Source organism: Schistocerca piceifrons, chromosome 6, assembly GCF_021461385.2.
Source record: "Schistocerca piceifrons isolate TAMUIC-IGC-003096 chromosome 6, iqSchPice1.1, whole genome shotgun sequence".
NCBI lineage: Eukaryota > Metazoa > Arthropoda > Insecta > Orthoptera > Acrididae > Schistocerca > Schistocerca piceifrons.
In genome coordinates this window covers 172769010-172794160 of record NC_060143.1, presented here as the reverse complement: position 1 = coordinate 172794160, position 25151 = coordinate 172769010, and positions in this window count along the sequence as shown.

Below are 25151 nucleotides of genomic sequence, written 5' to 3'. Positions count from 1 at the left end.
TGTGACGACGGGTCCTACAAGGAATGTTAAAAAAGGTAGGAAGATATATTTGCTCAGCAAGGGTGACAGTATATAAATTTCAGAATATCTCAGCAGTCAGCATCAAATATTCGGCGACGAGGACGAAGGTGTGGAGAACAAATGGAATAAATTCAAAGTCTTCGTTCAGTATGCCCTAGACAAGTATGTTGCGAGTAAGTTTTTAGGGGATTGGAAAGTTCCACTAGGGTTTAATAGCCGTGTTAGAAAAGCGCTACGTAAACAAAGAGCACTTCATCTCTGATTCAAGAGAAGCAAAAACCTAGCTGACAAACAAAAGCTGAGAGCAAGCGAACATAGGCGTAAGGAGGGCAATGTGAGAAGCGTTCAACGATTTTGAAAGTAAGACGTTGTCAACCGACCTGAGTAAAAATCCTAAGAGATTTTGGTCGTATGTAAAATAAGTAAGCGGGTCAAATACACCTGTTCATTCTCTCAGCGACCACATTGACACCGAAACGGAAGGTAACAAAGAAGTCCGAAATACTAAATTCGGTCTTCCGAAGTTGTTTCACCGCCCAAGATAGTAACACTGTCCCTCCTTTCAACTTCGAAATCGCAGATATTGAGATAAAAGATCTCGGAATTGAAAAGCAGCTACAGTCGCTTAGGCTTCAGGACCAGGTGAGATATCTATAAGATTCTATAAAGATTATGAGAAAGAACTTGCTCCCTTTCAAGTAGTAACTAAAGGTACGTAAGGACTGGAAAAAAGCGCAGGTCATTCCCGTTTTTAAGAAAGGCCGTAAGGCAGATCCACGCAATTACAGACCTATATCGATTACGTCAATCTATTGTAGAATTAAGAGTTGGAAAATGAAGATCTCCTCTATAAAAATGAAGATGGAGTTCGCAAACAGAGATCCTGCCAAACTCAGCTCGCTCTGTTCCTCCATGAGATCCACAGCGCAGTGGACAACGGCACTCAGGTTGATGCCGTGTTCCTTGATTTCAGTAAGGCATTTGACACCGTCCCGCATTGCCGTTTAATGAAAAAAATGCAAGATTACGGATTATCGTAGCAGACCTGCTATTGGGTTCAAGACTTTCTTGCAGATAGAACTCAACACGTCACTCTTAACGCATTAAGTTGACAGATATAAAGGTAATATCCGGAGTACGACTGGGAAGTGTGATAGGACCGTTGCTGTTCACAATATATATATAAATGAACTAGTAGAAAGCGTCGGATGCTCTTTAAGGCTATTCGCAGATGTTGCAGTTGTCTATACCAAAGTAGCAACGCCAGAAGATAGTAAGAATTTGCAGAACGACCTGCAGAGAATTGATAAATGATGCAAACTCTGGCAGTTTACTCTGAACGTAAATAAATGTAACATATTTCGCACACATAGGAAAAGAAATCCACTACCGTACAGCTATACTATTGATGACAAACATCTGAAGACAGCGTCTGCCATAAAATATCTAGGCGTAACTATCCAGACCGACCTTAACTGGAATGACCAGATTGGGAAAAGCAGACACCAGAGTCAGATTCATCGGAAGACTCTTGAGGAAATGTAACTCATTCACGAAATAAGTGGCTTAAGAGGCACTTGTTCGCCCGATTCTTGAGTATTGTTCATCTATCTGGGATCCCCATCAGCTAGGACTGATAGAAGAGACAGAGAAGGTCCAACGAAGATCGGTGCGTTTCGTCACGGGATCGTTTAGCTGGCGAGAGAGCGTTACGGAGATGCTAAACAAACTCCACTGCAGACGTTACAAGCGTGGCGTTATGCATCACGGATAGATATACTATTGAAATTTCGGGACACATCTTTTCAGGAGGTGTCAGACAACACATTACTTTCACCCACATACATGTCGCGTATTGAACAGGAGGAGAAATTTTGAGAAATTAGAGGAAATACAAAGGCTTACCGACTATCATTCTTCCCACGCACTATTTGCGGGTGGAACAGGGTTGGAGGGATCAGATAGTGGTACGGAAAGTACTCGCAGCTACACACCATTAGGTGGCTTGCGGAGTATGATGCAAATGTACACTATTGGCCATTAAAATTGCTACACCAAGAAAAAATGCAGATGATAAACGGGTATTCATTGGACAAATATACTATAACTGACATGTGATTACATTTTCATGCAATTTGGGTGCATAGATCCTGAGAAATCTGTACCCAGAACAACCACCTCTGGCCGAAATAACGGCCTTGATACGACTGGGCATTGAGTCAAACAGAGCTTGGATGGCGTGTACAGGTACAGCTGCCCATGCGCCTACAACACGATATCACAGCTCATAAAGAGTAGTGACTGGCGTATTGTGACGAGCCAGTTGCTCGGCCACCATTGCCCAGACGTTTTCAATTGGTGAGAGATCTGGAGAATGTGCTGACCAGGTCAGTACAGGACCTGCAACATGCGGTCGTGCATTATTCCGCTGAAATGTAGGGTTTCGCAGGGATATAATGAAGGGTAGAGCCACGGGTGCTAACACATCTGAAATGTAACGTCCACTGTTCAGAGTGCCGTCAATGCGAACAAGAAGTGACCAAGATATGTAACCACTGGCACCCCATACCATTACGCCAGATGATACGCCAGTATGGCGATGACGAATACACGCTTCCAATGTGCGTTCACCGCGATGCCACCAAACACGGATGCGACAATCATGATGCTGTAAACAGAACCTGGATTCACCCGAAAAAATGACGTTTTGCCATTCGTGCACACAGGTTAGTCGTTGAGTACACCATCGCAGGCGCTCCTGTCTGTGATGCAGCGTCAAGGGTAACCGCAGCCATGGTCTCCGAGCTGATAGTCCATGCTTCTGCAAACGTCTTCGAACTGTTCGTGCAGATAGTTGTTGTCTTGCAAACGTCCCCATCTGTTGACACAGGGATCGGGACGTGGCTGCAGGATCCGTTACAGCCATGAGGATAAGATGCCTGTCATCTCGACTGCTAGTGATACGAGGCCGTTGGGATCCAGCACCGCGGTCTGTATTACCCTCCAGAATCCACCGATTCCATATTCTGCTAACAGTCATTGCATCTCGACCAACGCGAGCAGCAATGTCGCGATACGACAAACCGCAATCGCGATAGGCTACAATCCGACATTTATCAAAGTCGGAAACGCGATGGAACGCATTTCTTTTCCTTACAGGAGGCATCACAACAATGTTTCACCAGGCAACGCCGCTCAACTCCTGTTTGTGTATGAGAAATCGGTTGGAAACTTTGTCTCATGTCAGCATGTTGTAGGTGTCGCGACCGGCGCCAAGCTTGTGTGAATGCTCTGAAAAGCTAATCATTTGCATATCACAGCATCTTCTTCCTGTCGGTAAAGTTTCGCGCCTGTAGCAGATCATCTTCGTGGTGTAGCAATTTTAATGCCCAGTAGTGAAGATGTAGATGACAGTGCACTCTAACCGCGTGACCGCTACGGTCGCAGGTTCGAATCCTGCCTCGGGCATGGTTGTGTGTGATGTCCTTAGATTAGTTAGGTTTAATTAGTTCTAAGTTCTAGGGGACTGATGACCACCGATGTTAAGTCCCATAGTGCTCAGAGCCATTTGAACCATTTGAACAGTGCACTCTCATAAGGCAGTATTTGTGAGACAGCGATTTGTGGACAGTAATGTTCCTAAAATGGAGTAGCTTGATTGCCTGCATTCCTACGCTTTACCCAATGAAATATCTTGGGGGTGAGTTAGAACGTCGACTTCGCTCCAGACCAAAGCGACCAAGATCATTACCTTCTATGGTTTTAGCTCTTAAGGAAGAATAGGCTGCCATTCCGTCGTAGACAGATATGTCACTTAAAGTGTCTGCAGCAGAGTTCATGCCCTTTTAAAGGCGAAACGTGGATGCACCTCATATTGATGTCCATTAATAGTTGCCCAGATATTCCTGATCAAATAGTGTACTTAACGTTATCTCTCGAATTCTGCGAAAACAATCTGTATTAAAGCTCGTATCCCTTTGAATGTGTCGTTACAGGTCGTCGCTACCTCGAAGCTTCCTGCTTGTGCGAGGGTAACAACCGACCGTCGACCGTGGGGGTCATAAACCGCGGAAACTGTTGTTGACACCGATATATTCACAAGACAAACAGGGAGACGAGGAAAAAGAGGAAACCTACCGGAGACATACGGAGCGGAAGTCTGCGTGCGAAGTCGCAGTGCCCGTCTGCGGAAAGCCGCCCACGCGCGCAGAGCTTTTACGACCTCGATAACGAGCACCTCGTGCCGCGGCCCTCGTCCCACGTACCATCCAAGCTACTTTGCTTCTTCTCGGAAGCGGCAATGGCCGCAGCGAAGCCCCTGCCACGCGGGAGCGTCATATCGTGGCAAAGCAGCCAGCGACCGCCCTCTACGGCGAAAGCTGCCATTAACTGCATCCGCTTTGCATTCACTTTCTGTACCCTGCTGCGCAGAAGATAACTCTTTCACTAGCGTCACCTTCCTTATCTTCTCATACAGCTATGTAACCTCGGATACGCGACAGCTTCCTTCTCGTTCCAAGAATCGTCCGGACCATATGAAAGGCGAGAACCAAAGTGCTCGATTGGCTCTAGCGGTTTTTCCGAGTAATTTCCCAGTGAAAAGAACACCCATTTCCTCAGAATAGTTCGTTACGTGATATTCCACGCAGACTTGCGAGTCATATAACACGAATCACTGTCGCAAAGAAACAGAAATAGAATCTACTAAAGCCAATGACTAACCAAAATCTTTTAAGTGCGATACATATCTGATGGATACTGTGTGATACGCATACTTTTTTTTTTGATAGGGTCTGCCGTCAGCAAAACATAATTTTGTTTTTTAACCCAAACATGTTTCACTGCAGTTGCAGCATCTTCACTGGGCTTTTATTTTATGGCTTTTAAAGATAAAGATTGTTCTGTACTGTTTGTATACATGTACTGTTAAACAAAACAGTCACTGTGGAAACACAATACATCACAAAAACCACAGCATGTGGTAAGAAGGTATGAACTCACAATTTTATGTGTTTTTTCAAATATCGATAATTACGATTTAAAAACTTATAGTTACATGTATACAAACAGTAAAGAACAGTATTTAACAGCTATAAAATAAAAGCCCACTGAAGATGCTACAACTGCAGTGAAACATGTTTGGGTTAAAAAACAAAATTGTGTTCTGCTAAAGGCACACCCTATCCAAGAACATATGTATTATTAAAGCAAACACGGACAAACTAGCTTTAATCCCAAGCGATGTAGAGACACACCGGTTTCGGCCTTTCAGACGATCAGCTGATGCCAAAACGTCATCACAGTGTGAAAAGCCTCACATTATGATTTCTGAACATGTTTATCAAGTCAGTTCTCTGAAATGTCATACAAATATTTTGCACTAGGCGTCTTCAATCATATTAGATCTTGTCATCTAACAGTCTGTTCAAATAACTTAAAGTGCAGCGCCCTAGATTGCAAAGATAGGTAATACATACAGTGATCGTATCAGAGTGGCGGGACATGGACCACTGGACTCGAACACCGGCCAGACTCGGAGTGATTTTTACGTTGTTTTCCATGCTAGTTCAGGCGAGAGCTGGGCTCGTCCCCTATCTACACGTCAGAGAGTGCTATAAACGAACAGTGAAACATAAAATACAGCACAAGTTTTGCATAGTTCGCAGAACACTACTTTACACCCTCAAGCTATCGTCAGAGGAGCCTTGCATTCGAACGTCAACGTTCAGCGTGCCGAGTTTCTGACGTCATAGCGTGGAAAACGCACGCTGCGGAGCCTTACCGAGTGTGTAACAATATCAAGCACGTCAGATTGTAAGTAGGCTGTTTGGGTTTTTATGTTGGTAACGACACGTAGCGCTCTGTATGACAATCACTGACTGTGCTGTGTGCAGTCTGTGGCTGGTTCGCACTGTTGTAATATTCGCTATTGTAGTATTGGGCAGTTGGATGTTAACAGCGCGTAGCGTTGCGCAGTTGGAGGTGAGCTGCCAGTAGTGGTGGATGTGGGGAGTGAGATGGCGGAGTTTTGAGAGCACACTCAGAATCTCTCAAAAACGCGAAACTGTTGGTACGATTTATTGCAATAAAATGACTGGAAATGGTGGTTAAAGGGTAAACCTTGGTAAGTTCGTGGCATTGCTTATTTCGTGATACTTTGTTGATTCCTCTTCGCGGATTTATCAACCGCGCTAGAAGTGCAGTCGCTGACCCACAAATAGCAGCACATGCCCCCTACCTGCAGCGGCATTTCATGCCGCGCTGCCAGCGGCCTTGGCAGCACAGTGAGTTGTTTTCTTCCGTTGCGGCTAGTGTCTTTCGCTTCCGCGCTGCAGAATCCCACGTGTTTTCAAAGTTCTCATTACTCCTCATACAGGGTGTTACAAAAAGGTACGACCAAACTTTCAGGAAACATTCGTCACACACAATGAAAGAAAAGATGTTATGTGGACATGTGTCCGGAAACGCTTACTTTCCATGTTAGAGCTCATTTTATTACCTCTCTTCAAATCACATTAATCACGGAATGAAAACACACAGCAACAGAACGTACCAGCGTGACTTCAAACACTTTGTTACAGGAAATGTTCAAAATGTCCTCCGTTAGCAAGGATACATGCATCCACCCTCCGTCGCATGGAATCCCTGATGCCCTGATGCAGCCCCGTAGCACTCTCCATAAAGTGACGTGGTCAACGTTACCTTGTACAGCAGCAACTTCTCTGACGCTGACATTAGGGTTATCGTCAACTGCATGAAGAATTGGCTCGTCCATTGCAGGTGACCTCGTCGTTCTAGGTCTTCCCCAGTCGCGAGTCATAGGCTGGAATGTTCCGTGCTCCCTAGGACGCCGATCAATTGCTTTGAACGTCTTCCTGTCGGGACACCTTCGTTCTGGAAATCTGTCGCGATACAAACGTACCGCGCCACGGCTATGGCCCCGTGCTAATCCATACATCAAATGGGCATCTGCCAACTACGCATTTGTAAACATTGCACTGACTGCAAAACCACGTTAGAGATGAACACTAACCTGTTGATGCTACGCACTGATGTGCTTCATGCTAGTACTGTAGAGCAATGAGTCGCATGTCAACACAAGCACCGAAGTCAACATTACCTTCCTTCGCCGGCCGATGTGGCCGTGCGGTTCAAGGCGCTGCAGTCTGGAACTGCAAGACCGCTACGGTCGCAGGTTCGAATCCTGCCTCGGGCATGGATGTTTGTGATGTCCTTAGGTTAGTTAGGTTTAAATAGTTCTAAGTTCTAGGGGACTAATGACCTCAGCAGTTGAGTCCCATAGTGCTCAGAGCCATTTGAACCATTTGAACCTTCCTTCAATTGGGCCATCTGGCAATGAATCGAGGAAGTACAGTACATACTGACGAAACTAAAATGAGCTCTAACATGGAATTTAAGCGTTTCCGGACACATGTCCACATAACATCTTTTCTATATTTGTGTGTGAGGAATGTTTCCTGAAAGTTTGGCAGTACCTTTTTGTAACACACTGTATTAACGAGGTAACATTTTTCTGATTAAGGTTTGTGTTTTTGCGTTCGTTGGTTTAGACGTAATAGCCTTAGCTGCGCTAGTAAAAATCTTAGCATTTTAACTGCCATCTTACGCCACCCTAGACAGTCTTCGCCAATACTGGCTAATAAAGGTATTTAAAAGCGGATATTTAATTATTTATAGTAGCATGGCCGTGGTATAGATAGAGCACTTCATTTTAAACCAGTTAATATATTAAATTTACGTATCACGAATTAACCAACTTAACCAGGTTTTTTCTTCTGCATATTAGATGCCTCCAAAATACGCCAACCAAAATATTATTACAGCAGCAAGGTTGGTAAAAGAAGAGAAGTGCTCAATTTACAAGGCATCAAAGCAATGTGAAGTGCCATGGTCAACCCTGAAAGACTTTCTTAGCAGGACTGAAGGTGATTGTGAAGGCCTACCTAAATTACGGAAACCGTTTGCTCTACCTGTACAAATGGAAGAAAGAATATGCATTACATACTTTCCATGTAGGAATTTGGATTCGGACTGACTGTAATTCAGATTCGAAAAATGGCTTACAAGCTAGCTACAGCAACTGGTGGAAACATACCTTCAATGAAGAAGAACAACCTGCAGCGGACTGGTGGTGGAAAGATTTTAAAACACGTTATGGGATTACCTTAAGAGTGCCTGAAAGTATAGCTGCTTATAGGTCTTCAATGGGAAATAGATCAGTAATTTCTGACTGTTATCAAAAATTAGAAGCATTAGCCACAGATCTAGGAGTTCAAGATCGTCCAGATCTAGCATGGAATTTCGATGAGACTGGGCTCTCATATGTGGTGAAAGCACTCAAGGTAGTTACAGCAATTGGCAGAAATTATGTATGTAACAGAACGTTTGCTGATCGAGGTGAAAATCACACATTACTTATCTGTGTCAATGCTAGTGGTCAGTGTCAATGCTAGTGGTCACTGGATACCACCTATGGTGATATTTAAGGGTGTTCGAAAGTCAGAAGATCTTCTGAAAGACGTAATTCCTGGCACCATTGTGAAACTATCAAAAAATGGTGGATAAATGGAGAACTTTTTCTGGAATGGTTCAATCATTTCATACAACGTGCACTTCATGCAAGACCTATAATTTTAGTAATAGATTCCCATGGATCGTATATTTAACAGGTCATTGATCTGGACAAGAAGAACCAGATCTTCCTTCTGACATTTCCATGTCACACCACTCACATTCTGCAACCATTAGATGCAGGGGTATATAGGCAACTTAAAAGATCATGGGGAAAATCTTTAAATAGTTACATGGTCAAGAATCCAGGTCTGATTTCCACAAATTGTTGAAACCTGCTTACTACAGTGCTTTCAGTTCTGAGACCATCATATCAGCTTTTAGGAAGACTGGGATATATCCAACTAATCCTGCCGCTGTGACTGATGAGACAATAGCAACATCAAAGCTCAGAGACAAACGTGCAGAAGACAATCTGGAACCAGCATTAGATGATTTAGAAAGTCATTCAGGGGTGAATGAACTTATTGCTCTGCCTGTCTTAACAAATGATGGGAACAATTGCAAGCAGAGGAGAAAGACAGATAGCAAGGCAAAATGTCCAATTCAAGAAGTAGCTCTCAAAAGAACCAGAGGTAGGCCTACACATTTTATAAAATATTATCTCAGGTGCTTCATTAACAGAACTGACAGTTGTTCCTTTGCGCTGTTGTTTATTTATTTTAATGAAATTTATTGATTTATAGGTAGGCCACGAAAGGAAGATATATTAAATCCACAACCCAGCACCTTTGGAGAGACAAAGAAGAGGACGGAGGACGACAATAAATGTGGATCCTGTGGCCACAGTTATTTAGAAGACATGAGAAAAAAATTTTTGTTTAATGTGGTACCATTCGAAATGTCAACATACTTTTGAAGAGAGTGAGGACGTTTTTATGTGCAACACGTGTCAAATCCTTTCTGATGAAGACCAAAATGAGGCTTTCATTTAATCAGTAAATTCAGTTCAGTGTTTTTGCTCATTACGTCGTCAGTACTTTATCATTGTTACCATAAATAAGCCTCAATGTCGTAAAATGTCAAAATAAAATCTTTTATAGAAATACAATGCTTTCCAGATTGAATTAATGCATTATCACGAAAATACCCAAATAATGTCACGAACTTACCAAGCGGTATCACGAAATAACCTACAAAATTCTTAGTTGATGAAATTATAAGGGAGAGAATGTAGAATCAAATGATCATAACATTGTGCATATTGAGTAATGCATTTAAGGACAGGCTTACATATGTAATTCAGCAGACTTTCAAAATATGTTTTATGTACTTTAAATCCTCACGAAATTACCAAGATTTACCCTAAATATTTTTCCATTATAACTTGGGTGTTATGAAAGTATGTCGTTTCAAGGCGTGGCTCATTGAAGATCGGTGCTTAAAGTCTTCAGGAGACAGTAACATCCAAGAGATGATCGTGTATTATGGGAGTTCAATGTATTGTAATGAATAGAGTCGCGGTATGTAGCTAGTTCGCGTATCGCTAAACCCAAATACGTTTTCTACCAGAATTAAAAATGCTAATATCGTAGTATAAGAACAGGTGAATATGTCCTGGGCAGAACTAGGGAAGTAAACGAAGAGAACTGGCTTTCTGCTTGTCTGACAGCTTAAGACATTTGAATCAAAACATCTTGACACACGTCCGCTTTTTACTCGCTATTATTAATATATCATTCAGTATAATGGATCGTATCAAGTAAAGTAACACGGTACTTGAAGTCATGTCGTACAACATGACACACGCAATCATGTAATCTAACTTGGCATTTATCATGTCGTGCAATATGACACAATGTCTCATTAAAGTTTAGTATGCACTCTGGGATACTTCCTATTAAAGGAGCACTCTCACTCTCAGACACTTTCTATTGCATATGCATCCCACTCTCTAGAAGCATATGAATTTGTGTTTATTTGTTTTTACAACCCTCACCGTACGTGTGACAGACGGTGGGTTTGGGGAAGAAATGAGCCCTCGTGGAAAAAATCAGCTCCTCAGCCCAGCTATAAATAAAAAAAGTTTTAGCGTCTCCATGCCCCCCCTCCCTCCCCCCAGGAACAAATCCACCCCTAAAAATTTTATCCTTTCAGTAAAACTTCTTTTATTATTGCATGTAAGCTCTCCAGCCATACGATTTTATATATTGTTTACTATGACTGGCGAATGTTCTGGATTTTGCGCTACAAATTTCAAAACGCAAGAATGCCAGCGCCTTGCAGCTAAGAGAGCTCACTGCGCTGAGGAAGTAGATGTAAAAAAGCTAGAACATGTCAAAATGTTTTGATTTAAATGTATCTGAAGCTGCCAGATACGTCGAAAACCTAGTTCCGTCCTTTTACATCCCTTTTTGTTGTGCTATGATAGGAGCATTTTTAATTCTGGTTGCCATATTTTGCTCTACCATGATTTTGACATTGGATCGCCTCAATTTGACAATCTATATTGATTTGTCTCGACTTGGGCGACGAATCATTGAGTATAAGTTTTTCATTGTCTGTCGAACCATGTTTCTGATATCATGGCAACGGATAAAGCTTACAAAACAACAGGAAGACCGTTAATCACATGTCTTTGGCTACCTTCTTGCAAAAATCACACAAGTCTGAAGCATAGATATGGCCTGCATAAAACAACTCACAAAAACTTGTTTTTAGCAGGTAAAATTAAAATGAAGCTAGATTTTCAAAAGTGAGTTTTCAATTCTATAGTAAGAATAAATTTTTTTAAAGTTATTTGATTCACTTTAAAGCATTTCCAGGGATTCAGTTCATGCAAGAACGAATTTGACGTGCTACATTAAGCTTGACCTTAAACCATAGTATTTCAACAATAGATCAAAATCATTGTATTAAAAAATTTCGTTTTGACTTTATCCACTTCTCTACCTTCGTGAAAAGTTTAAACCGATTCGTACAATTTAAGATATAGAAGTGGCGAGATTCAAAAAACTTCCAGAAAGACCTATTTTTGCACGTAATATCCGGCGCTATTATGCGAATGAATCTAGATTTTTGAAAGCGAAATTTCAGCTTTGTCATAAGTATGCATTTTTCATTTATTTGATTCTCTTTAAACTTTTTCCGCGCGTTCAGTTCACGCGAGAACGAATTTTACACGATATATTCAGCTCGAATTTAAACCATCGTATCTCAACAGTGGATAAACATTACTGGGCAAGAGAAAATTCGATTAGACTTTAACCATTCATCTATCTTCGCACGAAATTTGGACCGATTTGTACAAGTTCAAAGTATGGAAACGGAGCGCTTTGGAAACTTTTAAAAAAGCATTTTTGCATGGAAAATCCGAACGGCGCCCTTAAAAGGGGTGGCAATAGCTCAGTATTAATTTCTGCCCAATTAAAATCTTTGGCATAAGGAATTAATCGATTCACACAATCTGCAAGGGTGCCAAGTTCGGTTCGTCATTCAAACCTTGCCCACCGTGCCGTAACATAGCTATAGTATAAGGACAGCGTCTAGGACTAGAAATCGAAATGTTCTCGGTCTCTGGTTCGAACCTTGCAGGGCTGAAATTTTGAATGAAAATCATGACCAATGGCGGCCGAAGACTTCCGGCATAAGAAGACACCCTCATTCTGCCAAAGACGTTATCAAAGATGGCAGAGGAGCCGACAGAGGTTCGGGGCTCTCTCTTGCCCTTGTGGTAGGGAACTAACAGCTAAAATCCGGAAGAATCAAACGTGATCAATGGCGTGAGCATCCATAAGGCAGTGGAAGTCACTGCATTAAACATGTATGATGTGTACCCACAAAACGTATAACCTGTAATTGAACAATGTCATGATGATTTTGTCAAAAGGTTCCGCACAAGTCCTCCATTCGGATCTCCGGCAAGGGACTGCCAGGACAGAGGTGAAAAGAACTCTCCGGAATTTTTGTAGTAGATCACACCGTAGGGCGCCTCCCTCGCAGCGTCTGCACAGGAGTTGGCGGAGTATCTCCGTAACGCTGTAATGCAAGACGATGCACTTCTTTGGATGTTCTATGTTTCCACTATCACTCCTCCATCAAAACGCAAAGGAAATACTGACACGTCTACAGAGCTAATTGAACTGAAGAAAGAAGAGATAAGAATCAAGAAAATGAAGACAGAAAACAATGTAGTTATGACTGAAACAGAAAGAGAAGAGGATATCAGGAAACTGTAACAAAATTCGGAGGTAAATACGGAAATGATATGCGAGTCAACTAGGAAAGTGATATTGTTTGACATACCAGTTACCATGCCAGAGAGTGAAGTATTTGAGTGATTATAGGAACAAAACATGCAGGGAACGACAGAAAGGAAGCAATTCTTAGAAAAAAAACCAGAAGTCATGTTTAAAACAAGCCAATGGGAGAAGCTGACAGAAAATTATGTGCTGGAGGTAAATCCAAAAGTCAGAGCAAACTTAAGTTACACGAAAAACAATATACATTTGATTTCGATCAACGACTCGCCAGGTTAGCCGAGAGCGCTACTGCGCTGCTTTTTGGACTTGGGTACCGCGCCGGCCACGTATCGAATCTGCCCGGCCGATTAACGACGAGGGCCAGTATGCCGGCCAGCCTGGATGTGGTTTTTAGCGGTTTTCCACACACACACACACACACACACACACACACACACACACACACACACACACACCAGGTGAATACTGGGCCGTTCGCCACTTCCCGCCCCAGTTACACGACGCGCAGACACTTGCAACACATTCGCACTATTCCATGATTTACACTAGATGCAGATAGCAAGGGCACATTAACTCCGTCTCGGGGTGTATGGGGTGGCGGCAGGAAGGACGTCTGGCCACCCCCTAAAATTAACCTTGCCAAATCCGTACTTAACCCTGCCGACCCTGCGCACGATGCAGGATAAAGGCAGTAGCAAAAGATGAAGAAGAAGAAGACTGGATTTCGATCAACCACTGTGAAGGACTACGTTGCTGTCACTAGCTGCTTTAACGGCCACGTCTGTGGGCATATTGCAAAGTACTGTAAGAAAAAAAAACGACATGCTCCCGGTGTGGAGAGCGTACATTCCATGAGCAAAAGTAGAGACATCACGCTTGCCACCTGGTAAATATTGTGCAACGATTGTTCTTGGAGCGCGAAATTCGAAGAACTGAATGTGGGTTCTGAACCGTTGTGTAATCTGCTGGTGAGCATCACAGTAGAGAGTAAATACAAACGCAGCAAATACCAAGTCGACAATCAAAGGAGATCAAATACTATCTAGGAAGAAAACTATTAAACCCGAGCCCATTGATCAAACGAATTATAAAACTGCCTAACATCCTTGTAAGAAACGGAAATCTCCGTCGAAAAGAAAACGAGATGCAGAAAGAGCCAAAATATTATGGTCCAATGTGAAAGGCAGAAACAAGACATAGCAACAGAAACCGAAAACGTGTTAAAGAAGTTGGACCTACACATACTATATACATAGGAGCCATATTTTAGAAACGGGGCATTATCCTACATGCCTGTTACAGCACAAATCTTAACATCAAGTCATCATCCAATAGCCACGATTGTGGAGCCAGATAAAGATATAAAAGTGACAATGATACATCAACTCTCTGACGAACATGCGATGACAATACAAATAATGACTGCCTTATGAAAATTTATATAACCAATTAATATTTTCAATAAAATCAGGAGGTACAGCAACATACAGAAAGCTTAAAAACAGCAGCAACGCTCCGTCGTCAACACAGAAACATTTTCATAATGCTGAGAATTCTTCCGGGTTGTATGGCCGTGGTCCATGGAACTCTTCTATCCCTGACGTTTCCTCCAAGGCTACGTTGGACATCTTCGGAGGTGCTCCTTGTTGTGCTGAGTCTTGCCAACTGACGAGTCGGACATCGAAGAGCGGCCTAAATACCGTGGAAAGTGGGCGTGGTCTGGATTTCACATGATAGCAGAGATAAACCTTGTCAAAGATAAAATATAACCATCGATAATAGAACGTCAAAGATAAAAACTTCTCATCGCTTCAGTTTCCGAAAATTTCACTACGTGAGCACCTGACTGAAGAACATGTTCCACTACCGCTGATTTGTCTGTTTTGCATAGTCGGCAAAGACTTTTATGTTCCTTCAACCGTGTATTCACATTTCTCTTTGTAGTTCCAATGCAGACCTTACCACATGTACACGGAATCTTGTATACGCCACTTCACCACTTGCAGACGGGCGGGAGGGGGAGGGGGGGCGACGTTTTTCCTTAACGGAACGATGTGCTTGGTCTATTTTCTTAGTTGGACTTAGTTGGACTCAGCACAACCAGGAGCACCTCAGAAGATGTCCAACGTAGCCTTGGACGAAACGTCAGGTTAGAAGAGTTCCATGGACCACGGCCGTTCAACCCGGAAGAATTCTCAGCAGCTGAAACATTCGGTCGTGGAAGTCTTCACTGTATGATTTTCATAATCGATGTAAACTGTAGCATATCAGAATAACAAATGAAAGAGAACTCTGCCTTCATAATGCCATGCAAGAACATGTCCTTCATGTCACAAATAGGCCGCAGGTGCGGCAGCAAATATAGACAACACCGTCGCAGACTCGGGAGTCAGTGACCGCATTTCTATCTGGAAGGTATGTGATGGGCGTACAAGTGGCATAATCTCATTTACTTTACAGTTGTCAACGTAGATAATAACTTAGACGATAACATCCAGGCCGAGCGACAATGCAATCTATACAAATCGAATAGGGAATATTTAAAGGCAGAATTCAAGACACAGACACTGCAAGGAAGCGGATTTCACATTGAAGCCAAAAGGGAAAAATTGGTGCGAGTGTTGCAGATGGCGCAAGACATGGCGACCCCACCATTTGCTACAAAGTCAAAAGAGTTTAAAATTTCGTGGATTCCTGCCCTACAGTCCTTAACACGCAGAGCAAGGCGGGCGAGGAGATACTACCAAAGATCCTTAGGGAAAACAGTATGGCAAAACAGGCTGAGTTTCTGTAGGATAGTCAAACAACAATATAAAGAACTGGTACACCAGACAAGAGTAGAAAAATGGGAGGCTTACATTAAGGACCAAATGGTAACAGATGTTCAGAGTTTTCCACACAAACTTGCAACAAACAAGGTTCGATCACCCACTGCATTATCAACCCTGAGACCGTCAGACGGCAAGATGACGATAGACTGGGAGACTTCAGTGCAGTATCTACTCAGAACTTTGTTGCCAGACAATACAACGATGGAAGACACAGAGTACCATCAGTATCTTCGGTCTGAATGTCTAGAGTAGTATTTTAATAACAGTGTTGTGATTCCATTTGCCCAGGAGGAAGTGAGACTGGCAATAATGAAGTTAAAAAACAAGAACTCACCAAGAGCTGATAAAATACTGGTGGAAGTGTTGCGTCAGCTAGTGGACGAAATTTTGTCGTATATAATAGTGATATTAGACGAATGTCTTTTGCAGGGTAAATCTCGAATATCACTATATACTAAAAAAGGGGGAAGATAAAGAACCAGAAGAACCGCAGTCTTACCGGCCTCTTTGTTTGGTATATGCTCTACCCAAAGTACAGGAAAAGCTTCCGTGCTGTCGCCTAAGCGACCATAGACAGATAGTAGGCGTGAGCTCCCTGCGGTACGGTTTCAGGAAAGGTTAATCCACTGAGGCTGAGATAAATCACGAAGTGCATATGGTGAACATCTCAGACGACAAGTATGATAGGCATAATGATTGATAAAGCTGGTGCATTTGATAATTTATGGTAGCCTGTCCTGTTCAAAAGAATGAAAGAAATGGTCTGTCCCAGGTGCCTCCATAACAGCCTACAAGGTTACTGCACAAACAGGAAGGTTCGGTTAGAATGTCCTTGAAAGAAAAATGTAGAAGACATCACCGAAGGCTACCCACAGGGCTCTGTTTGTGGTCCAGAGTTGTGGAATGTCGGCAGATAACTTTTACTGAACAAGTTTCTGAATATAACGAACATGAGGCGGCATCGCCTATGCAGACAATGTGCTAACATAAAAACTAAATTGGGAGAAAACAATAGGTAGTTCTTGAGAGACTAAGAAATTAATGCGTAAACAAACTAACGATAGCGCAGCAAAAAACAGTTTATATGTTACAGTTGTTGTTGACTTAAATCCAGAGACTGGTTTGATGCAGCTAGCCATGCTACTCTATCCTGTGCAAGCTTCTTCATATCCCAATACCTACTGCAACATACAACCTTCTGAATCTGTTTAATGTAGTCACCTCCACGTTGCCCTCCAATACTAAATTGGTGATCCCTTGATGCCTGATAATCTGTCCTAACAACCGATCCCCTCTTCTAGTCAAGTTGTGCCACAAATTTCTCTTTTGCCCAATTCTATTCAGTACCTCAAAATTAGTTATGTGATCTACCCATCTAATCTTCAGCATTCTTCTGTTGCACCACATTTAGAAAGCTTCTATTCTATTCTTGTCTAAACTATTTATTGTCCATGTTTCACTTCCATACATGGCTACACTCCAAACAAATACTTTCAGAAACGACTTCCTGACACTTAAATTTATGCTTGATGTTAACAAATTTCTCTTCTTCAGAAACGCTTTCCTTGCCATTGCCATACTACATTTTATATCGTCTCTACTTCGACCATCATCAGTTATTTTGCTTCCCAAATAGCAAAACTCATTTACTGCTTTGAGTGTCTCATTTCCTAATCTAATTCCCTCAGCATCACCCGATTTAATTCGACTACATTCCATTATCCTCGTTTTACTTTTGTTGGTGTTCAACTTATATCCTCCTTTCAAGACACTGTCCATTCCGTTCAGCTGCTCTTCCAGGTCCTTTGCTGTCTCTGACAGAATTACAATGTCATCGGCGAACCTCAAAGTTTTTATTTCTTCTCCATGGATTTTAATTCCTACTCGGAATTTTTCTTTTGTTTCCTTCACTGCTTGCTCAATATACAGATTGAATAACATCTGGGACAGGATGCAACCCTGTCTCATTCCCTCCCAACCACTGCTTCCCTTTCATGCCCCTCTTATAACTGCCATCTGGTTTCTGTACAGATTGTAAATAGTCTTTCACTGCCTGTATTTAACCCCAGCCACCTTCAAAATTTGACAGTATTCCAGTCAACATTGTCAAAAGCTTTCTCTAAGTCTACAAGTGCTAGAAACATAGGTTTGCCTTTCCTTAATCTATTTTCTAAAATAAGTCGTAGGGTCAGTATTGCCTCACGTGTTGCAATGTTTCTACGGAATCCAAACTGCCGTGGGTTATTAAACTGATAGTTCGATAATTTTCACATTCGTCAACACCTACTTTCTTTGGGATTGGAATTATTATATTCTTCTTGAAGTCCGAGCGTATTTCGCATGTCTCATACATGTTGCTCACCGATGGTAGAATTTTGTCAGGGCTGGCTCTCCCATGGCTGTCAGTAGTTCTAATGGAATGTTGTCTACTCCCGGGCCCTTGTTTCGACTTAGGCATTTCAGTGCTCTGTCAAACTCTTCACGCAGTGTCATATCTCCCACTTCATCTTCATCTACATCCTCTTCCATTTCCATAATATTTTCCTCAAGAACATCGCCCGTGTATAGACCCCTTCCATCTTTCTGCTTTCCCTTCTTGGCATAGCTCTGGGTTTCCATCTGAGCTCTTGATATTCATGCAAGTGGTCTCTTTAATTTTTCTGTAGGCGGTATCTATCTTACCCCTAGAGAGATATGCTTCTACATCCTCTAGCCATCCCTGATTAGCCATTTTGCACTTCTTGTCAATCTAATTTTTGAGACGTTTGTATTCCTTTTTGCCTGTGTCATTTACTGCCTTTTTGTATTTTCTCCTTTCATCAATTAAGTTCAATATCTTTTCTGTTACCCAATGATTTCTATTAGCCCTCGTCTTTTTACCTACTTGATCCTCTGCTGCCTTCACTATTTCATCTCTCAAAGCTACACATTCTTCTTCTACTATATTTCTTTCCTTAATACTCTCCCTGAAACTCTCTACAACCTCTGGCTCTTTCAATTTATCCAGGTCCCATCTCCTTAAAATCCCACCTTTTTGCAGTTTCTTCAGTTTTAATCTACAGTTCATAACCAATAGATTGTGGTCATATTCCACATATGCCCCTGGAAATGTCTTACAATTTAAAACCTGGTTCTTAAATCTCTGTCTTATCATTATATAATCTATCTGAAACCTTCCAGTATCCCCAGGCTTTTTCTATGTACACAACCTTCTTTCATTATTCTTGAACCAAGTGTTGCTATGATTAAGTTATGCTTTGTGCAAAATTCTACCAGGCGGCTTCCTCTATCATATGTTGGTAGAGGACCATTATCAAGTATGAGAAATTCAGCAAACAGAATAAATGGCCAACATGTGAAAAGATAAGGAGAACGTCGGGACCTTGGAATTAACATCGACGAAAGGCGAAACTTACATGCACATTTATAATTCGTCTGCCAGAGAGACATTAAAATCATAAATAAATTACTAACAACCAGCTAAAAAGTTTTCAGATGCCACTAAATGCATTAAGAACGTACCATAACGCAATCCTACCCGCTATTTTGCGCTACAGGTCAAGCGTTTGGGATCACAGTGCCTGAAAGTTAAGGACAGCACAGGCTCTACGGTGAGCAGCACACCTGCACCTAACAGACACGAATAGATCAACACTGACTAAGGAGCTGCTTGTGATACTAGGCTTGCTACCTCTAGACATAGTAGTAAGAAAGACTGTTGCAAAATATTGGCTCAAAAGCGGCAAATATGATACGATAAAGGGGATACTCGTCTGAAATGTCGCATAGATAAGGAAATAAACTCATGCAGTGATAGAGAATGGCAAGAAATCTGGAACAAGGCAGAAACAGGGACCAGAATCATCAGTTCTTTAATAAGATATACAACAGATTTATTTCCTTCCGACCAAGAGAGCTACACACTACCAGTCGGGAACGGGGGGATTAAAATGGCTCTGAGCACTACTGGACTTAACATCTGCGGTCATCAGTCCCCTAGAACTTAGAACTACTTAAACCTAACTAACCTAAGGACATCACACACATCCATGCCCGAGGCAGGATTCGAACCTGCGACCGTAGCGGTCACGCGGTTCCAGACTGAAGCACCTAGAACCGCACGGCCACACTTCGCGGCGAACAGGGGGATTAAGCCGCAACTGGCACAGTTTGCGTTGTTGCCAAATTTATTCAATAAGGCGACTGGCCCACCTGCTCTCCCAGCGGGGGTTGATGTGGCAACATCACACTCAAATTGATATGCATATTAACGAATTAATTAGATCGATATGCTTATAATTAAACTGGGGGAAATTAAAAAATGGCGAGAAATAAGAAAATAGCGTTAATGTACAATTTTATGTGTTCTCCTTCATCAGCAGAGGATCACCCAGTTCCCCTGCCCTCTCCTACTTGTGAACTGATTGAGAAAAGAATCATTCTATGTTGAGCTGTAGGACTTTGAGGATCTCATGACACGAAATGGGTGGTAAATTCGAGCAACACATTGTTTATTTATTTAGACATTACTTAAATTAAGTAATTAAATTTTTAGAAAATGCTGGGCTGTGGTCCTTATTTATTTAAGTGAGAAAAATAGCCCACTCTTATGACATCACAGAACAAAGGGGGAACTGGCAGAACTGTGATATTAAAAAGATTGGAAATAGTGCATTTGCACCACCCTATCACATCGATTACTTAACAATTTACAGGAGACAAGGTAGGGAAAAACCTCTGGAAGGCTCACCACCCTCCTACGATAATTTTCTTCGTAATAAAACATACATGTGCTCTCGGACATTTGAGAATCCTACACACACACATACACACACACACACACACACACACACACACACACACACACACACACATTTTGCAGATCGTGTAATTAGATTTTGAAAAAAAAAAGTTAGGCACAAATAGATCGTAGCGCTAAATTTAGCCAAGGTCTGATGTTTGAGAACACAAGCACACTTCTCCATATGCAGCCTGACTAACCACCACCTCCACCACCACCACAACGTTTCCAGTTTATACTAAACACATCTGGCGGGAAAGAAAACATTTCGACCACTCATACTCGCGATCGCTAAGCGCGCGCTGTCTGCCAATTACAGGAGTGGCGGGAGTCACAGCCGTGCAAGCCAGGAGAGAACTAGAGGTTCAAATGGTTCAAATGGCTCTGAGCACTATGGGACTTAACTTCTGAGGTCATCAGTCCCCTAGAACTTAGAACTAATTAAACCTAACTAACCTAAGGACACCACACACATCCATGCCAGAGGCAGGATTGGAACCTGCGACCGTAGCGGTCACTCGGTTCCAGACTGAAGCGCCTAGAACCGTTCGGCCATTCCGGCCGGCAGAACTAGAGGCCTGCACGCACATCGATCATGCCGACAGTTGCGCTTGCATCCCGCAGTATCCCGTTGGATCAGAGAGAGGTGAGTTGCACGGAATCAATACACTTAGATATTTTGCTTTCAAAAAGAGTATAACACGTGTTCCAAACTTGCTCAGCCAACCAGCACTAATGATATAGGCTGGTATCCTCATTCTAGTACCGTAACCGCTATTCTGCGAAGACTATTCCACTCTTACTTAGGGCACTCATCCAAGACCAGATGAACTCTCTTAGCTCTCCTTATTGATGTGTAGCAGATAAGAGTCTGAAACATTTGAAAGTGTTATGGTAATATAAAAGATAAGAAGAAGAAGAAGCATGTGGTTTATGCGTGGTGGAAGTTCAGACAGAATGAGTTTCAAACATTTCACGCAAATCGCGTGTGCTACGAACTCTGGAGTATTGTCATAGAGTTTGGGGTCCATAACAAGAAGTTACTGGAAAGAGAGAAATGATCGTAGAACATAAACACACAGTCCTAAGGCTACTCAATTCTGCTCTTAAACATGCTATAATGGTAAAGCTGAGTGGTTTCCGATATATCAGTTGTGGAATGCAACGCTACTAATACTCCAATGCAGGAAATATATTCCAACACCTGACACCCAATTACCCTGCAATTTTTATATCCCGCTCACTATGGTGAGAAACTTTAAGATTATGAAACTTCTGCTTCTACACCAATGAAGTGCTGATAACCATCATTCTGCACTCATCAGCCGTTGGTCTACAATGGCAATCATTCAACACTCAGATGTCACACATTAAACAATTGTTCGGACCTCATGCTTCTGCGATTGAAATGGCAGGGAAGCTAGAAAAATTGAAAGGGGAAATGCACAGGCTAATCTAGATGTCGTAGTGGTCAGTGTATGAGCCTACTAAAGGGTAATACAGTGCGTAAAGGGAGATGAAAATCTAATAGTCACGGGGGAAAGGAATGCAATTGTAGGGGAAGGAGTAGAAGAATAGGTCACTGGAGAATATAGGATTGGACAAGGAATGAGACAGGAGAAAGACCAAGTGAACTCTGTAATAAATTTCAGCTAGGCATAGCGAACACTCTATTCAAGAATCACAAGAGGAGGAGTTATACTCGGAAAAGGCCGGGTAATAATGGAATATTTCAGTTAAATTACATAACAGTCAGACAGAGAGTCAGAAATCAGATACTGGATTTAAGGCGTACCCAGGAGCAGATATAGACAGACCACGATGTAGTGGTGATGAAGAGTAGGCTGTAGTTCAAGAGATTACTCAGGAAGAATCAGCACCCAAAGAAGTGGAATACAGAAAACTAAGGGATGACGAGACACGCTTCAAGTTCTCTAAGACTATAGATCTCAAAAAAGGGCAATAACAGAAGCGGAATAACTGACTCAGCATGTAGGAAAGTCGAAATAACCTTCGGTGAAATTAAAAGCACGCCGGAAATATTAAGAGTGTAAAGGTAATTCCACTGATAAATGCAGGGGAGGGATAGGATAGGTGGAAAGAGTACATTGAAGACCTCTCTGAGTGGGGGCTTTCTCTGATGTAATAGAAGGAAAAAAAAAAAAAAAAAACAGGAGTCGATTTAGTAGAGACGGGGCACCCAGTATTATAATCAGAATTTAAGCAAGCTTTGGAGCACTTAAGATCGAATAAGGCAGAAGGGATAGCTAACATTTTGTCAGAATTTCTAAAATAATTGGGTGAAATGGCAATGAAAATGCTATTCACGTATGTGTGTAGACTCTATGAGTCTATCGACATCCCATCAGACATTCGGAAAAACATCACCTGCACTATTCCGAAGACTGCAAGATCTGACACGTGCGAGAATTATCGGGCAATTAGCTTAACAGGTCATGCATCTCAAATGCTGAGACGAATAATACACAGAAGAAGGGAAAATAAAATTGGGAATCTGTTAGATGACGACCAGTTTGGGTTTAGAAAAGATAAAGGCCCCCGAGAGACATTACGTTTGATAATGGACGCAAGACTAAAGACTAATCACGACACTTTCATAGGATATTTTGACCTGTAAAAAGAGTTCGACAATGTAAAATAGTGTGAGATGTTCGAAATTCTGAGAAAAAGAGTGGTGAGCTATATTGAGAGACCGGTAATATACAATATTTACAAGAACCAAAAGGAAATAATAAGAGCGGACAACAAAGAAAGAAGCGTTCGGATTAAAAAGGGTGTAAGACAGCGACGTAGTCTTTCGCCCCTACTGTTCAATCTGTACATCGAAGAAGCAATGATGCAAATAAAGCAATGGTTCAGGAGTGCAATTGAAATTTAAGGTGTAATGATATCAATGATATGATTCACTGATAACATTGCTATCCTGAGTGAAAGTGAAGAAGAATTACAGGATCTGCAGACTGGAATGAACAGTCCAGTGAGTACAGAATATGGATTTAGAGTAAATCAAAGAAAGTAATGAGAAGTAGCACAAATGACGGCAGCGAGAATCTTTACATCAGGATTGATGGTCACGAAGTAGATGAGGTTAAGGTACTGAGCTACCTAGGTTTGCAAAATAAGCAGTAATGGTGGAGTAAGTAGTACATCAAAAGCGGACTAGCACTGGCAAAAAGGGTATCCTGGTCTATAGAAGTCTACTAGTATCAGACATAGGACTTAATTTGAGGAAGAAGTTTGTTAGAATGCATTGGGAGCACAGCTTTGTATGGTAGTGAAGCAAGGACTGTGGGAAAACCGGATCAGATGAGAATCGAAGCATTTGATATGTTTCAAAAGTAGGGGGACTGATTAGGTAAGAAATGAGAAGGTTCTCCGCGGAATCGTCGAGGAAAGGAATATGTTGAGAACTCTGAGAAGGGGAAGGGACAGGATGATAGGACATCTATTAAGACATCAGGGATTAACTTGAGTGGTAGTAGAGGGAGCTGTAGAGGGCAAAAACTGTACAGGAAGACAGAGATTGGAATATATCCAGCCAATAATTGAGGATGTAGTGCTACTCTAGATGTAGTGCTACTCTAAGATGAAGAGGTTTGCGCAGGAGTGGAATTCCTGTCGGGCTGTATCAAACCAGTCAGAAGACTGACGACTCAATAGAAAAAAAAGGGTACTGCGATTCCAAATTCGCATATGATGTTCGATGCTATCAATATGTTTCATGATCTCAGTGGCCGATTCTGGCCGTAAATCCAAAGAAAAACCTGATAATCAGTATTACGTTTCTTATTTGCCAGCCGGCTGTAAGATACACCAGTTCTCTTAATAATTATATTTCTTTAGCATAGGAAGAAGTGTCTCACAAAATCAGTAACAGAACAGTGCCGCCTCTGACTTCACGAAGTGATCTGACAGAACAACATGGAACAACTGTGATTGTAGATGCATCTGTGTAAGTGGAATAAGACGTTTTACCTGTATTAATATAAACCATTACCATTAAAACTACACACAAAGCTTATGCAATTAGCAGTCATCTAATCTTACATGAGGTCGACCCCTGGGTATTTTGACATTGGCCTCTCAGTAAATATGGTCTTTCCTGTCGTTTCTTGTTAACAACATCAGCATATTCCCAAAAATTAGCAACTTACATTCAGATAAAACTCGGCAGAAATCCAATCTGCATTTGGATTGCACTTCCTTATCTCTTGTGCAGAAAGGTGTGCTGCATTCATTTTCAATAAGCTACCACAAGAATTCAAAAATCTTAGCAGTAATCCACGCACTTTCAAATCGAAACAGAAGGGTTTCCTCATTGATCACTCCTTCTATTCTGCTGAGGAGTTCCTTGAAAAACTAAGCTGATTCTTGTGTTATATTGCTGATCGCGTTTACTTAAATTTACGGCTTAACTTTTTTGGATTGATAAATATTTTATTTTATCTGTTATTACCTTTATGTTGTAATTTCATGTCTTGACACGTTCCATGACCTTGGAGATTTGCTCCTCTGTTTGGTTCTACGGAACTAGGCGTATGAATAAATAATAAGTAAATACGTTTTAGCGATGTGACTCACGAAGATCTGTCTCCGTCTAAGCAAACCAAATAAGTGCTGTGGAATTACAATTTGGAGCGATAAATGGGTTTGAGACTAAGCAAAATTAAGCATCTATATAAT